The sequence below is a fragment of the Chiloscyllium plagiosum genome, unplaced genomic scaffold, assembly GCF_037043375.1.
Source record: "Chiloscyllium plagiosum isolate Xiang-an unplaced genomic scaffold, Cpla_swu_hap1 HiC_scaffold_24, whole genome shotgun sequence".
In the NCBI taxonomy this organism is placed as follows: Eukaryota; Metazoa; Chordata; class Chondrichthyes; order Orectolobiformes; family Hemiscylliidae; genus Chiloscyllium; species Chiloscyllium plagiosum.
In genome coordinates this window covers 21,485,558-21,501,987 of record NW_028270162.1, presented here as the reverse complement: position 1 = coordinate 21,501,987, position 16,430 = coordinate 21,485,558, and the positions used below count along the sequence as shown (strand labels likewise).

The 16,430-nt window shown below is 40.7% G+C and overlaps 1 protein-coding gene across 1 annotated transcript in view; it reads right to left on the bottom strand.

Moving 5' to 3' along the window:
- LOC122562603 (uncharacterized) overlaps positions 1 to 16,430 on the bottom strand; it is a 269,073-nt gene that overhangs the window by 192,521 nt on the left and 60,122 nt on the right. Inside the window, exons 7-8 of the mRNA XM_087999793.1 lie at positions 14,786 to 14,851; positions 6,849 to 6,914 (exon numbers count right to left, since the gene is read on the bottom strand). The gene's annotated coding sequence lies outside the window, so the exon portion shown is untranslated. The remainder of the gene's footprint in view (positions 1 to 6,848; positions 6,915 to 14,785; positions 14,852 to 16,430) is intronic.

The window sequence follows — 16,430 nt, the reverse complement described above, 5'->3', positions numbered from 1 at the left end:
ATTAGATATTTGTTAGAAAAATGGCACATCCACAAAACCAATTTTTTGTTTTAATGAAACCTACCTCAATGTTACAAAACTAATTTGCATACAATAATTGTTTGTTCCTGAATAGGTGCAAAAACAACTGAATGCACTTTAAGCGGAGCAATTACCCTGTCCAAGATTTTTAAAATCAACTTGTTCAGGTATGTTTCAAAACATGCCTGGGCAGGTGGAACGTGAACCTGGACATTCTGGTTCACAGGTACAGACACCACCACAACAGCCTTTGCAGATGGATACCGTCCTATTGTTATCCCTTCTTAAAGATTTAAAGAAGTCAGTTGCCAGAGATACCAAGGCATTTATTTGGCCGGTCAACTGTTAGGGTGGGCAAAACAATTTTTCCTTTTGGAGGCAGTTTGCAATTCCCAGCCTTTGTGCTTTTTTCACTCACTTTTTCACACTACGACCACCTTTCAATCCCCTTGCTCTATTATCATATTCTGCATCCCTTAGTCATATTATTATGCATTTATTCCCAAAATTCTGTGATTGTCACACATTTACAGCATTCTGACTGAACATTACATCTTTAAATCACTTGCCTAGGAAACCACAAACATACTTCTATTATGGAACAGAACACCAAAGCGGGCTAAAACCATGTCATGTCACCACTGGTGCCCTATAATGATTGCTTTTGTGGGTAGGGAGCACAGAATGGAAAAAAAAGTTGGAGTTGATATGTCATAGAATATCCACAGATCTTACTCCCATTCCCCTTCTCTTTACCATCTCTCTCTATAAACTTTGAAAAGCAAAGTGAAGCTGCTTTCAGCAATGAATCCTTTGAAGGATATTTCTTTCTGCACTCCAAGGTTTGGTGGCATATTTAAAATATACAGATGCTGTGTCTCATTCTATATCATCTCATTGACTAGAAAATAGAAAGATTGCCTATTAATGATCCAGACTTCTAATCATTAATATGGATGCACATTTTAAATTATCTTTCAGCTTATGGTACGTTTCTGGATCAAGACACCACCCCCTAACCAATCTGACTGCTTGGAGACTGCAATAACAGTACTTTTGCTGGGGGATCCAAGATGGCTGCGATCTAAGGAGATTGCACTATAGAGCACCGCATTGCAGCACAAGCGCGACGAACCTTCAACCCGCCCAACCTGGACTATCGCGATATCGTGGGACTCCGGAAAGATTGGAGAGTCCAAGAAACTTTTAAAAATTAACTTACCTGCATTTCCAGCCATCCAGAGATGCTGAAAAAGGGAGGAGGAGCATCCGAGGCCGAGCCTGCGGCCCAACCTGCAAGGTCCTCCGAATTGATTATGTTCCAGGCCCTGGTGAACAAGCTCGTGAAATCTCGTGAGATGCTGGGGAAACTGATTGAAGAGAAGCCGGCTCCAATCTCTACCATGCTGCAGAAGCATGAGCAGCAGCTGGGAGACCTGGAGAAGAAGACGGATGAGGTGGAGCACAGGGTCACAGTGGTGGAAGCTGATGCCAGTTCATCCAAGGATAGGACACAAGCCTGGAGATGCAGATCCATAATTTGCGTGAGCAAGTGGATGACTTGAGAACAGGGGCAGGAGAAAAAGCATTCAGATCATCGGTCTGCCTGAGGGTAAGGAAGGTGAGCGGCCTGCGGAATTTGTTGAGGATTGGCCACCGAAATTCCTTGACTTGGAGGCTAGCATAAGAGGACTGAAGATAGAAAGGGCTCACTGGGTCGCAGCGTGGAGATCGAGTCTGGGTCAACGTCCTTGTCCTCTCCTGGTGTGGTTCCATCATTACCAGGATCAGGACAGATTCATGAAGGCTTCCTGAGTCCAGGAGAAGGATCCAAAGGCCCTAATTTACGAGGGCTCTAAGATCATTTTCTTTTAAGACTTCTCAGCGGCGGTGATCCAGAAATGGAAATCTTACAACGGTGTCAAAAGAAGACTGAGGGAGTTTGGGATTCAGTACTCCCTGAGGTATTTGGCAGTGCTTTGGGTCACCTTAGGTGGATCCATACATCCCTTTGACATGTCAGAGAAGGCAAGAGACTTTGTAGATAAATTAACCCAATTTGAACAATTTTAGTTTGTAAAATAGTGTTGTTTAGCTATGCCTTTATCATTTCATAAAAGAAACAGAGAAAGTCCGGTTGGAGCTTTATTTTTCTTTTTTTTTCTATTGATAATAATTTGGTTTAAACTGTGTTTGGCAGTGGTTGAGATATATGTTTTCAATTTCTAAGTTAGGATATACAAAAGGGGTATTTATTCCATTTTTAAAAAAAAATGTTTTTTAAATTCATATTGGCATTCTATGGGTATTTCTGCTTGTGTTTGTGGTGTGGCTCTAGCTGGGAGAAGTGAAGGTGGTTGGGATGGTTAGATGCCTACTTATGGGCAATTTGGGATGGGCAGTTGCCCCCTCTGGGCAGGGGGTGAGTTCCTCTACTCAGCACTGTTGGCGCTTTATATGTTGGGTTTTTTTTGGTTTTCATTGTTTTTAATTTTTAATAGTTTTGTAGGTTTGTTAAATGTTGTGCTTTTAGTTTATATAGTTTTTATATTTGGTGAATCATGTGACACTAAGGCTCAGCGATTTGTGGTTCGGGTTCCTCCTCTCTGGAATTTAAATGTTATTGCAGAAGGTTATGGCTAATGACTTGGTTAAATGGTGTACCTGGAATATCAAGGGAAGTCACTCACCAATTAAGAGGAAGAAGGTATTCTTGAGTCTTAGAAAGGAAAATGTGGATATTGCTTTGTTACAGGAGACACACTTAGATGACAAGGAATATTTGAAATTACAGCAGAATGGTTTTGACTGAGTTTATTTTTCATCATTTAATACCAGAAGTAGGGGAGTGGCTATATTAGTTAGGAAGAATCTCCCATTTAAGTTTTTAGAAAGTGTTAAAGACACACATGGGAGGTTTGTAATTCTTAAAGCCTTGATAAATGGGGAAGAATATGGTGTTTTAAATGTTCATTACCCTCCAGCTCATCCCCTTAAAGTTTTGGTAGATGCTTTATCTAAACTGATATATTACGCGTTCCAGCACATCATTATAGAGGGAGATGTTAACGATCACATTGATCCCACAGTAGACAGGTTGCCTAAAGGTCCCTTGATACCCTCTGTACAAACTAAGCAGTTGTGGATCTGTGTGTGGAATTAGGGTTGGTGGACGTCTGGAGGCGTCTCCACCCTACAGGCAGAAATTTTACATTTTTCTCCAATCCACACAAATGTTACACCAGGATTGATTTTTTTCTGACCCCTGCGCTAACCCTGGATTTGGTAGTATCTTGCATGATTAGTAATATTACCATCTCTGATCATGCTTCACTGTACCTGTTGGTTAAGATTAAAGGATGTTACAGTGGGTTCAAGGTACTGGTGAATGGATATCTTTATCCTCAAGGATAACAAGTTTGTGGAATATTTCTCTAAGAAATTTCGGGCTTCCGAGACATCAACTTAAGCGCAGTTGATAGATTAGATTAGATTAGATTCCCTACTGTGTGGAAACAGGCCCTTCGGCCTAACAAGTCCACACCGACCCTCTGAAGAGTAACCCACCTCCCTCTGACTAATGCACCTAACACTATGGACAATTTACCATAGCCAATTCACCTGACCTGCACATCTTGGGACTGTCAGTGCAAGAAGTGCAGGAAGCAGTGAGGCAGCTTCACAATGGAAAGGCACCCAGTCCTGACGTACTTCCCAGTGAATTCTATAAGGAATTTATAAGTATACTGTCAGGCCCGATGCTCAATATGTTTAATAATTCATACTGTCATGATTGTTCTCCCACCATCTCTGAGAGAGGCCAATATTTCACTTAAAAAAGGGAAGGACCCAGAAGGTGTGCTTCGTACAGGCACATCTCGCTCTTAAATGTGGACTTTAAAATCCTCTCTAAGACTCTAGCATTAAGGCTGTTACCTTCTATCATTAAAGAGGATCAGACGGGCTTCATAAAGGGTTTCAAATCCTCCAATAATATTAGGAGGCTGCTTAATCTAATTCAAGCATGCCAACATCAGTCAATACAGGAATTAGTGATTTCTCTAGATGCAGAGAAGGTATTTGACCAAGTTGAGTGGCCATAACTTTTCTGTACTCTGGAGTGGTTTGGTTTGGGAGAAGTCTTCATAAGATGGGTACAGGTTCTCTACAGTGGCCCTCTCATGGCAATCATCATCAATGGGGTACGATCAAGTAATTTTAATGTTTTTAGGGGCAGCCACCAGGGCTGTCCCCTCTCATTGTTTTTTACGTTGGTGATTGAACCATTAGCGGAGGCCATTCTTGGGGATCCCAATATATCAGCTCCAGAAGTGGGGTCAAAATTTTGTTGTATGCAGGCGATGTCCTCATGTTTTGACAAATCCAGCAATTTCAATGCCTCACCTGATACAATGCATTTATGTGTTTGACCCCTTTTTGGGGTACAAGATTAATCTTGCAAAATCAGAGGCTACGTCTATGGGTGGTCTTACGAAGGAGCTAGACCTTGAAGGTGACTATAGATTACCAATTAGATGGTCACAGCAGGGTTTTGTGTATTTGGGCATTTTCATTACTCCAGTTCTGGATCGGCTGTGCAAAGCCAATTTTATCCAATTATTTAATAAATTTAAATAAGAACTTCAAAGATGGGAGGCACTTCCAATCTCATGGTTGGGTTGGATAGCACTTATTAAGATGAATATTCTCCCCCATTTGCTATACCCTATATGGATGCTCACCCTGATTTTTAATGAGCAAACATTTAGGACGCTGAAAGGCTGGTTCAGCTTCTTTATTAGGCATCATAAGCGGCCCCTTATTAAATTAGTTAAACTGCAACTGCCTCACAAATTGGAGGCAGTGGACCTTGTGGACATTAAAAGCTACCAACTAGGCTGGCTTTTGTCCTCTGTGATTATTGGGCTTGTGGGGATTCGCTTTCAATATGGCTAGATATCGAAGCCTCCTAGGCAAGGTGCCCCCTTACCAGTTTGCTGTTTTTGGACAAAATGAGGACAGTTAGGGAATATTGCCATAACCCAATAGTCATCAATACTGTTAAAGCATGGAAGGCAATTCGGCAGAAGGAAGGCAATATTGGCAAAACATCTTCTCTTACACCTATAGTGGGTATGCCGGGTTTTCAACCAGGGATGATAGATTCAGGATTCAAACATTGGGCAGCTAGGGGTATGTCTTGCATGGACAATTTATTTGAGAGAGACGTAATGATGTCCTTTGATCAGTTAGTACAGAAATACGAGTTATCTAATAGAGACCTCTTTCATTCTTTTCAAGTTGGGGTTTTTATTCAATAAAAGACTAGACTTTTGACTGATCCTTACAAATCCGACAAGGGGCGGGGGGGGGGGGGGATGTGCTAAGAGTACACTTTCTGTCAGTACTTTATATCATCAATTGGGGGGTGCCCCCTCAGATGAGTTTGATCGACTCTGCAGCGTGTGGGAGAGAGAGCTGGGTGTTGAGGTTTCCTCAGAGGCATGGGAGGATATTTGGGAGAATGCAAGGAAGATATCAATTTGCAATAGGACCAATGTTTTACAGTTGAAGATTCTCCACAGGGTCAACTTGGCTCCAGACCTTTTGTCAAAATTTAAACCGGGGTGTCTTCAGCATGTCCCAAGTGCGAGGTCTGTATGAGCACTCTCACCCCTTGTTGCTGGTCTTGTGATAGGCTTCAAACATATTGGTGTGCTATGGTGGGTGCAATGGAGAGGGTTTTGGGTGTAAGGGTGGAGAAGGGCCCTATCTCTCTCTTCTGGGCCAGCCCACTGTATTCCCTGCAGACGCACATCAGAAAACTTTTCAATATTCTCACGCTCTGTGCAAGAAACAATACCTTGCTAGATTGGATATCTGAAAACACCCCCGGCCTGTTGGGTTGGTGGAAGATTGTTATGGAGCATTTTCCCTTGAATTTTTTTCACAAATATGGTACACCACAAAACTGAGAACTTTTATCAGGCATGGCAGCCCTTTTTGGAAAATCTGGACACAGATTTATCTGCCACACTAACAAGGGCTTTTATGCAGTCGTAATTATTGTGTTTTACGAGTTCAATATCCAGGAAGGAAGAACTGTGAACGTGTGAGCGTGTTTGGCTAGGCTGAGTTATTATTATTTATTAGCTTGTTGTTGATTATTTATTTATTTATTTATTTTTGAATTCTATACTTTTCTACATATGTTTATACATTTGTACATGAGGGTGGGTTGGCATTCTTTTTTTACTTGATTTTTTTGTATTGTTTTGAATTGTATTGTTTTGTACTTATTGTAATATTAAAAAATCTTTTTTTCCAATAATTTTTTTCTAAATAACAGCAATTCTGGTAGTATAGGTGTCTTTTCCTATGCATGACCCTGTATCTGGTTTCTCACTTCTCTCTGAAGATCACAAAACCCAAGTCAGCAATTCATTATCTCCACGAAGGTTAATGTTCAAAATGATTTTCTGAAGATCTTTAAAGAACCCTAAAACTGAAATCATTTTTTCACCATCTTTGATCCAAATTCTGAAATAATAATGTAATGTATTATGAACCTTAATAACACAGGGTTTCTACATATCTGACCCTTTTTTGTCTAATCACTGCTTTTCATCCTTCTGCACCTTGTGTGACAAAGGGAAGCTGCTTCAAGTAGATACTGATTTCTCGAATATCCATCCAGTAGGACATAATGATAGAGTTGTGCCTTGTTAATCAGAAAATAGATTACCTCCTAATGGCACGTGCAGAAAATAGATTACCTCCTAATGGCACGTGATTCAAAGCATTAACATGTACACATATTTATTTACCTTCTAGTTCGTGACATGTTTCAGTATCTGATCTTCTAGCTTTAGATCTGGCAGTGTCTTTTCTATCTGAAATATGTTTCAGAAAAAATGTAACTAGAATTGGGTAAGCTGCTTCCCCAGTTTCATTATTCAGTTTAGGTTCAATATTGGGATAGATTTTCAACTTGCCACTTAGGATACAATTAGGAATACTGATAAATTGTTCATGACACAAATAATGGAAATGAAAATTAGATTTTTTTTAACAACAACTGATCAATCCACAACACTCATTTTACATGAAAATATACTGCAATGTTACCCAAACAAATTTTCAACTTGTTGTTGAAAGACACTGATTTGTTTTTTTTACCCTGAATATGCTTATGGACAGAGATTGAATGCAGTTTATGTGAGTATTTGTGGAAATAGGAAAGGAAGGGTGTCCTACCACCGAGCCTGGAGGCCAGAGATGTTCCATAAGACCATAAGATATTGGAGCAGAATAATGCCATTCAGCCCATTTAGTCTGCTCAACCATTCCATCATGACTGTTATGTTTCTCAACCCCATTCCCTAGTCTTCCCCCCACACCCACAGCCCTTGATCTCTTAACTAATCAAGAACTATCTATCTCTGCCTTAAGTACACTCAATGATTGGGCCTCCACAGCCCTTTGCAGCAATAAGTTCCACAGTATCACCACCGTCCAGCTGAAGGAATTCCTCTTCATCTAAGTTCTAAAGGGTCATCCTTTTACTCTGAGGCTGTGCCCCGGGCCCTAGACTCTCATACTAGTGGAAATACCTTATTCACATCCACTCTATCCAGGCCTCTCATTACCCTGTAATAATATTTCTGAAAAGATTGATTACAATAACAAGATAGAGACTTTGGTAATGTATCCAAGTTCGCTGATCATACAAATAAAACTTTCACACCTCAACTAGTTGAGAAGTGCTCAGATGTGTGAGGCAAAGGATCGCTTCTTGATTAAGGCAGTTCTGTACTTCCAAGTCTTCTGTCCCTGTTTCTCTTATTTTACTGCAGCCACATTGTAGTGCATCTCCACTTGCTGCTACTGTTACATTCCGCACCCCTGTAGTTGCATTATTTCTTTGCTCAGCACCATTTTCACTTCTATTTGTTACACATTCATAGTAAACTAATCTTACATGTAAATCTTCAAAATTACATTCCAAGGCACTGCTATCATGCTTCCTTCTTTCTTACAGTACTTCAGACACACTGTATGTAAGAGGAGAAGAACACCAGAGCACAGTCCATCCAAATATATGAATTAGGACTAGAATAGAAGTAGCTTTCAAACAGGCTCCACCATTTAAAAAAATCATGGCTGAACTGTTGTCTTTCAATTCCATGTTCTTATTTACCCCTGATAAACTTTGATTCCTTTGCCTAAAGAGAATTAATTTACCTCTGCCTTAATAATATTCAATGACCCCTCCTCCACTGCCTGAGAAAACAATGTTTCAAAGTTGCACCATCCTTTAGAGAAAAGAAAACTTTCCCTCATCTCCATTCAGTAAGGGTGGCCGCTAATTTTAAAATACTGCCCTCTCATTCTGGATTGACCCACAAAAGCAAACATCTTTTCCAAATACATCTTTTCAAGATCACTTAGGATCTTATGAAGTTCAATCAAATCACCACTCACTCTTCTAAACTCCACTAAAAGCAAGCTCTGCCTGTTCACTATTTCCTCATAAGGCAACTTGCTCATCTAAGATAGAATCATTTTATGTCACCACTTGAGATGAGATCTTGCCATTGTGAGTAGAAGCCATAGAAATTAACATGATTCAAGGTTTCTACACTTCTTACCCTTTTTCCCTTTCTTATGACAGATATGACTATCTGTCCTTATATACCTTGCATTATGTTATGAAGGTGTAAGGGGTACCGTACCTTTAAGAGAGTGGAAAAGCTAGCAAGGACTTAGAGAGGCACAGAGAGTCTGGAAGAAGGCAGCAATGCCATGCTTGGTCAGAACAGCTAGCACTGGCTGAGTTGCTATGAGACAAACACACTTTCAAACTCAGCCAATCAAATTAAATTATGCCCCAAAAGACCAAACTCTAATCAAGTTTGAACTTAGTATTTTGACGATCCGATGCTTTGGTATATGAAACTGAAAAAAAAATTGGACTTGTTGGGCTGAAGGGCCTGTTTCCACACTGTAAGTAATCTAATCTAATCTAAACTGCCAAGCCACCAACATATGCAGACTGCCTGCAGAATAACTCTCTTAAAGGTACCTTTATCTATCAATGACCTGTGAAACAGAAATCCCTAAGAGGAAGAAAAGAAGACAGCAGAAGATACAAAGAGAAGATTCAACAGCTGACTGGTTTTGAAATTTGAATTTTTTTGTAAATTTTAATCGGGGAGGGGGGGGGGGTTTATCAGACCAGTATTGTAGAAGGGAAAGTAAAAGTAAAAGTTGGGGGCTCATCTGGGATTTGAAGTGGTTTAGACAAATTTGAATAGATTTTGGGGTACAAAAAATCCCAGCAGATTTAAACACTTGCAGCTTAGTATCCTAGATCTTTAAATAAAATGTAGATGAGACAATTTGTTTAATATCAGTGACTTGTGGTTGATTAAATTAAAAGTGAGAGAAATGACTCTTAAAATTGCTGAAGAGGTTCTGGTATTTGAAGATGATGCTCAAATTTGCCAAGAAAGCTTACAAGGAAAGAAAAAGGCCATACTTTTAGATTTAGCAAAGAATTTGGATTTGGGTGTAACCAAGAACAAAAGTAAAACTGAAATTATAAGAGAATTACTCAAACACTCAGGTGTGTCAGAGAAACTGTCGGAGACATTTGCTCAGTAGATTAGAGATCACAAAACACAGCTCGGAGTGAAATTGACAAACAGTTTATTGTAGGCGATATTGCTGGAGGAGATGCCGGCTGCCAATTAGTAAAATTTGAAAACTAATTTAGCCGCTTACCAGACTACCTCCTCAGGCCAAGTTCTGGCGGCAATTTAGGAGCCAAATGCCCACCTCCCCAGGCCAGGGTCACTACTCAATTTCCGAATTACAGTAGGTGAAGCCAATTCGCCGCAAGTCAGAATTGTGGCCACCCTCCGCAGTCATCCAGCCTTTCTCTGGTCTGATCCGCTGGGCAGGGCTGGCCGCCAGGTACCAATCAGGTTAAATTTAAAATGTAAGGTTCGCTCACCCTGTTGAGAGAGAAAAAATGGCCTGCTGACTAGTCCAAACTGTCGGAAAAATTTGCCCAGTAGGTTAGAGACCACAAAACACAGCTCGGAGTGAAATTGACAAACTGCTTATTGCAAGCGATATCGCCGGAGGAGAAAACAGACTAACTGACACAGAACTGACAGTCTGCACAGAGAATTTGATTTCTCCTCTCAGAGCTGAGGATGAGACCAGTTTTATGGTAATGCTGCACAATGACACTGATTAAGAAATGGGAAAATACAATGTTTCGGGAAATGGAGTAATTTTGTTGCAAGGGTGCTAATTGGAAAACAATTTATCAGATGAATGTCCTGTTCCTTCACACAATGCAACATCCTGACAGAATCATGGTTCCATTCATCTGCACAGATAGGTGTTAAAGTCTTTTCTGGAGTGGTGAGGTGCTTCCATTGTCCTGTGGTGCCTGTCTGTCTGTTCTACTCTTTCTGTGGCTTTGCTGTTGCTGGGTTGTGAAACTGCCCTTAGGGTTTTGAGACCTCTTGTCATGTCCATGGCAGCTTGAAAGCGTATTCCATTGTCTGCATGCCATCTGACCCAGTTCGTGAGCTGCTCGGGAATTCTGGGTGTCCTGGTACAATTTAGCCAATTTGCTTTTGTGGGCCTATCGTGGGTTAGCAAATCTTTTCCCACAGAAACAGACAAGTGCAGTAAAGGTAGAAAAACTTCAATTACAATTGAGGAAAATGGAGTTAGAAGATAAACAGAGAGAAAGAGAGAGAAGAGAGGGAGAGAGAAAGAGAGAGAGAAGAGAGAAAAGGAAGAGAGAGAAGGTTCTTAGTTGAGCATAGAGAGAGAGAGAAGAAAGAGAGAGACAAGGAGAGAGAATTTTAACTTGAGAAGTTGTGACTTTGTCAGCAAAGTCAAGTTAACAGGATGGAGATTAAAAGAGAAAGTAGTGATAGATATAAGTATGTCAAAACTACCACATTTTGTTGAGAAAGATGTTGAAGCCTTCTTTATTCTACTTGAAAGATTGGCTAGGCAGATGGAGTGGTCCGAGGATTTATGGGCAATGTTAGTTTAGACTAAACTAGTAGGCAGAGCTAGTGAGGTATTTGCCACGCTGTCAGATGAGGGATCAAGAGATTATGAAAAGGTTAAACAGGCTATTTTAAGTGCTTATGAATTGGTACCAGAAGCATATAGACAGCGGATCAGAAACATAAAGATGGAACCAGGTCAGACTTACGTTGAGTTCGAAAAAATTAAAACTTTGGCCATTTTGATAGATGGGTGTGTGCTTTAAAAATAGTTAGGACCTTTGAAGCTCTAAGAGTGGTTATTCTGTTGAGGAGATTAAAAACTCAATTCTAGAGATGGTAAGAATTAACGTGGAGGAACAGAAAGGCCAGGAAGTGAGAAGGGCAGTAGAATTAGCAGATGAGTACATGTTGGTGCATAAGACAAGCTTTCAGTCAGAATTTTATCCTGTGAGGGACAGACATTGGGAGAAAGGTAGATTCTACATTACGAAAGAACAAGTAGGGAAGACTGATAGAAATTTATCACGTTAAAGAAGCTCAAGAGAGTGAAAAAGAGCTGAAAGACCTTTTAGGTGCTTTCACTGTAATGGAATGGGACACAGAAAATTACAGTGCCGGTGGTTTCAGAACGGTACTGGGAAAAGGTGTTTTTACTACCAGAAGGTGGGATACATAAAGTCACAGTACTGATCATTAAAGAAAGGAACTGTGGGAAAAGATGTAATAAAAGAAGCTAAGCCAGTCACATCAATTAAGATAGTAAAGGAGACCCTAAGAAGAGCCGAGGAGCTGCAGGAGAGTGCACAGCCTAGGCAAGGGCTGGGTATGGAATTAGTACCTGATCTCCACAAAGAATTCACCTCTGTAGGCATCATTAAACATTTCTCTAAGCACTCTGCAGCCGTTTTGCTCTGCTATTTTTTTAGCTAGTGGAGTGTTATGGGGAGGTTTCTATTTAAGACATTTAGGTAGTACCTGTTTCCGTAGGCATTCGTAGAGTAAGTACAACTTTGTGGCTGGCGCTGTACATGTGATTGCAGTAAATCAAATCTCATCAAATGGGGCAAAATTACAATTTGCCAATGAGGCATTAAACAAGCAATGTCAAATGGTTGTCCATTGTACAACTAATGCAATCAATGCAAATTAAAATTGGAATTTTTTAGAACTTTTGCCACAGCCTCAACACCAAGAAAACCTGCTCCACAATTGCAAAATCAATTCTTCAACTCTTTGCATAAAGATTTGGTTCAAACAGGTGTGTGAACAGCTGAATGCTCTTTATCTGTGGCCAATCAAATGAAGAAAGGATTATATCCCATTGTTTTCCTTTCTTGATTCGAGTATAAAGGCCAGCTGCCAATAATATCATGGTATCTATGTGGCTGCTCAATTTATGAAGAAGTGCTCAACTGGGTGAGGTATAACACTTTTTACTTCAGTGAGGATGTTCTGCATTTTAAAATTTTCCCTCCTAATTACGTATTGCTACCTGATTGCAATCCATTTTCATCTTCTACTACTGTCATATTCTATGGTTTCATTTTTACCCCCTTTCCTCTCATATCCCACAACTTGTCACACATTTGTGATACCCTAACCTTAAGTGCACTCTGTTAAATTACCTTTTTAGGCCACACAAACATACTAAATTATTTTTTACAATACAATTTGTCAAACAACTTGTCTTAAGTTGGGAGCAGGCACTACAGTAGCGCAAGACCACATCAGATGTCCACTGAGAGTCTGAAGATTTGCTATTGTGGTCAAGGGTAGGGGGCATAGAAATTAACCAGGATGCAAATCACAGGTTTTCTCACACATTACCCTCATTGACCTCCTCAGCATCAACTCACCCTCACAATTTGCATGACAAGAGGAAGCGATGGCCAAGTGGTATTATCACTTGACTATTAATCCAGAAACCCAGAATAATGTTCTGGGGGCATGGGTCCGAAACCCACCATGGCAGAATTTGAATTCAAATTTTAAAAAACTGGAATTAAGGGTCAACTAATGACCATGAAACCACTGTCAATTGTCAGAAAAACTCATCTGGTTCACTAATGTCCTTTAAGGAAGGAAATCTGCCATCCTTACCTGGTCTGGCCTACATGTGACTCCAGAGCCACAGCAATGTGGTTGACTCTCAACTGCCCTTTGAAATGGCCTAGCAAGCCACTCATTGTATCAATGGCTAGAAAGCCACAACAAAGAAACAAAACTGGGTGGACCACCTGGCATTGACCTTGGAACCGGAAAAGACAGTAGCAAAAATGCAAATAGCCCTGTCGACCACGCAAAGTCCTCCTAACCAACATCTGGGGGCTAATGTCGAAAATGGGCAAGCTGTCTCGCACACTAGTCAAGCCACAGCCTGACAGTTATTCTTACGGAAGCACGCAGAAACCACTATTACCATCCCTGTCCCATCAGCAGGACAGACCCAGCAGAGGTGGCAGCACTGTGGTATACAGTCAGGTGGGAGTTGCCTGGGAGTCCTTGACTGATTCCGGACCCCATGAAGTCTCATGGCTTCAGGGTAAACATGGGCTTACCAGATACCATCCTCCTTTGGCTAATGAATCAGTACTCCTCTATGTTGAACAATAATTAGAGGAAGCACTGAGGGTGGCAAGGGCACAAAATATACTCTAGTGGGGGATTTCAATGTCCACCGTAAAGAGTGGCTTGGCAGCAGCATTACTGATTGAGCTGGTCGGATCCTAAAGGATATAACTGCTAGACAGGATCTGCGGCAGGTAGTGAGGGAATCAACAAGGGGGAGAAACATACTTGATCTCATCCTTACTAATCTGCCAGCTGCAGAAGCATCTGTCCATGACAGTATGGGTAAAAATGACCACTGCACTGTCCTAGTGGAGACGAATTCCTGCCTTCACATTGAGAATAACCTCCATCATGTTTTGTGGCACTATCATTGTGCTAAATGGGACAGACTTCAACCAGATCTAGCAGCTCAAGACTCGGCATCCATGAAGCGCTGTGGGCCATCAACATCAGTTTTTCGGCTCCTGGGAAGTTCTGGACAACAAAGGGTACCCTGTCAGTTGCAGCTCATGTCTGTCTCCTGAGGAGGTCATTACAGTTTCTTGCTGTAGCACTTTGGAACTCGCCGTCAATGAATTGAGCATCCTTCTTATCAGGGCATCCTTGAGAAACTGCATGAATCCATGTAAGATTCTGTAAATCCATTTTTTAGAAATAGAATCAGTCTGAACATTGGGGCACAGACAGCCTCAAACCTTCAATGCATTATCTGAGCCGCCATGGTACCTATTGTTAATGTTCACTTGAGAATGTAACTTTAAAAAAAGTTCTGGGATTTACATATGAAAGAACTGAAACCAATATGGTCATTCTAAAAGATGACAGACTTAACAAACAATTCAGGTCTCTTTCAATACATAATTTCAGTTGCATCACAATGTAAACTTTTGCTGTAAATTCTGTGTCTTACGATCTTATACTCCATAACCACCTGATGAAGGAGCAGCACTCCGAAGGCTAGTACTTCCAAATAAATCTGTTGGACTATAACCTGGTGCTCTGTGATTTTTAACCCTAATATCCAAATAGTAACACATATAAATGATATGGAGTTATACCTCCATCTATACGTTACATTGACTAGAACATAGTGAGACTACTATTGAGATAGACGGTTAAGCATTACCACATACACACATTTTCATTACCTTCTGGTTCATGACATGTTTCAGTACTTGATCTTCTAGCTTTAGATCTGGGAGTATCTTTTCTGTCTGAAATATGTTTCAGAAGTGAAATTAGTATTTGGTAACCAACAGAGTAACTTTCTACTTTTTCAGTAGCATTCAGCTTTTATTACAAAATCCATTTCATTTGCATCAATCAGTTAAATAATGGGATTGATTTTTAACTTGATAATTAGGCATAAAGCTAGAATGCCAAGCAATTGCCCATTCTCCAATGATTGGCCATTCGCCATTGAAAATAGAAATTGGACATTTTTTCAGACATATTGTTTGCCTATTGCTATGACCTTTCAATCTATCTTTACCTGCTGCTATTGTCACATTCTGCATTATGTACAGTTAAATTATGTCTTTACTTATCTCTCATTCTTCACAATTTGACACACATTCACAGTTCAGGGTGACCATATTTAATGTCACCCCATTTAACACTGTTCCACTTTAATATCATTAAATTATTAAGTCTGGCAATCTTGTTGAGCATTTCAAGATTTGTTCACTGCACTACTGTACATAACTGAACCAACTGGTTTCATGTGGCGCACTCTCTCCCACTCTCTATCTTGGATCTGTGGCACACTCTCTTCCACCATCTATCTTGTATCCTCATCCTATGCTACAATGCTGCCTTAGTTCAGAACTAGGGAGATCCCACCCAACAGGCTGTGGAGCACCTATTGAAGTCACTGCTTGCCCTGGCCGCACAGCAGTCAGTGCTTCGAAGTATCACTTTGTGTAGTTGTCGCCATGCACAGATCCAATGAAGTCACCATACCTGAGCTTGTGTCCATCCTTTCATTACCTTCCCTGTTCCAAAGCAACGACTGAGTGCAGGAACATCCACCAACCTCCTACCCTCAAGTGTGTGGCCAAAACCATGGCATCTGTGGCAGACTGGCAGAACAACTAAAGGAGCTACAAAACTATCCTGGAAATGTAGCCATCACCATCTGGTCTCTAGCCTGATAAAAATCCAGCAGCTCCTTTCATGCTTCCCACTGGCTGTAAAACACAATCTGCCACAGTTATGTCACGGTGTTGGTCACTATCACCGGGAGGGAGAGGCACAGAGAGAGAGAGAGAGAGAGAGAGGTAGAAAGATAAGTGAAAAAGTTATAACGCTCACCAATGATCCATATCTCGCCAGTTATTAAGAGGGGAAACAAAATCAAGAGTCTGCAGGTAATCAAAAGGTGCAGCCCACCAATCAGTAACATGATCAGTCATCACAATGCCAGAAGCAAGCCGGAAATGATGCCTTGAACCTCCAAAAAGAAATGACCAGATAGTGGCCAGAAATAAGAGATAACCTCAGCAGGAGGTTATCAATGAGCAAAGGTTCATCATGCAGATCCCAGATAGTGACCCCCATAGCTTCATTCTGGGGAAATCCACTACTGGGGATATTGTAACTTGAATGTGATTCTTTCCTTTTAATATTTCTAAATTAATTTTGTTTTAACAGATATTTCATTTACTAATGGAAGATTTTAGGCACTTAAAGAACTGTATTTCAACTAAGAGGGGACATGCATCAATTTTTTCCTGGAAAGGAAGGCCCCATGGAATCAAACTCTGGTTTCAATATTGACTCCTGTAGAAATCA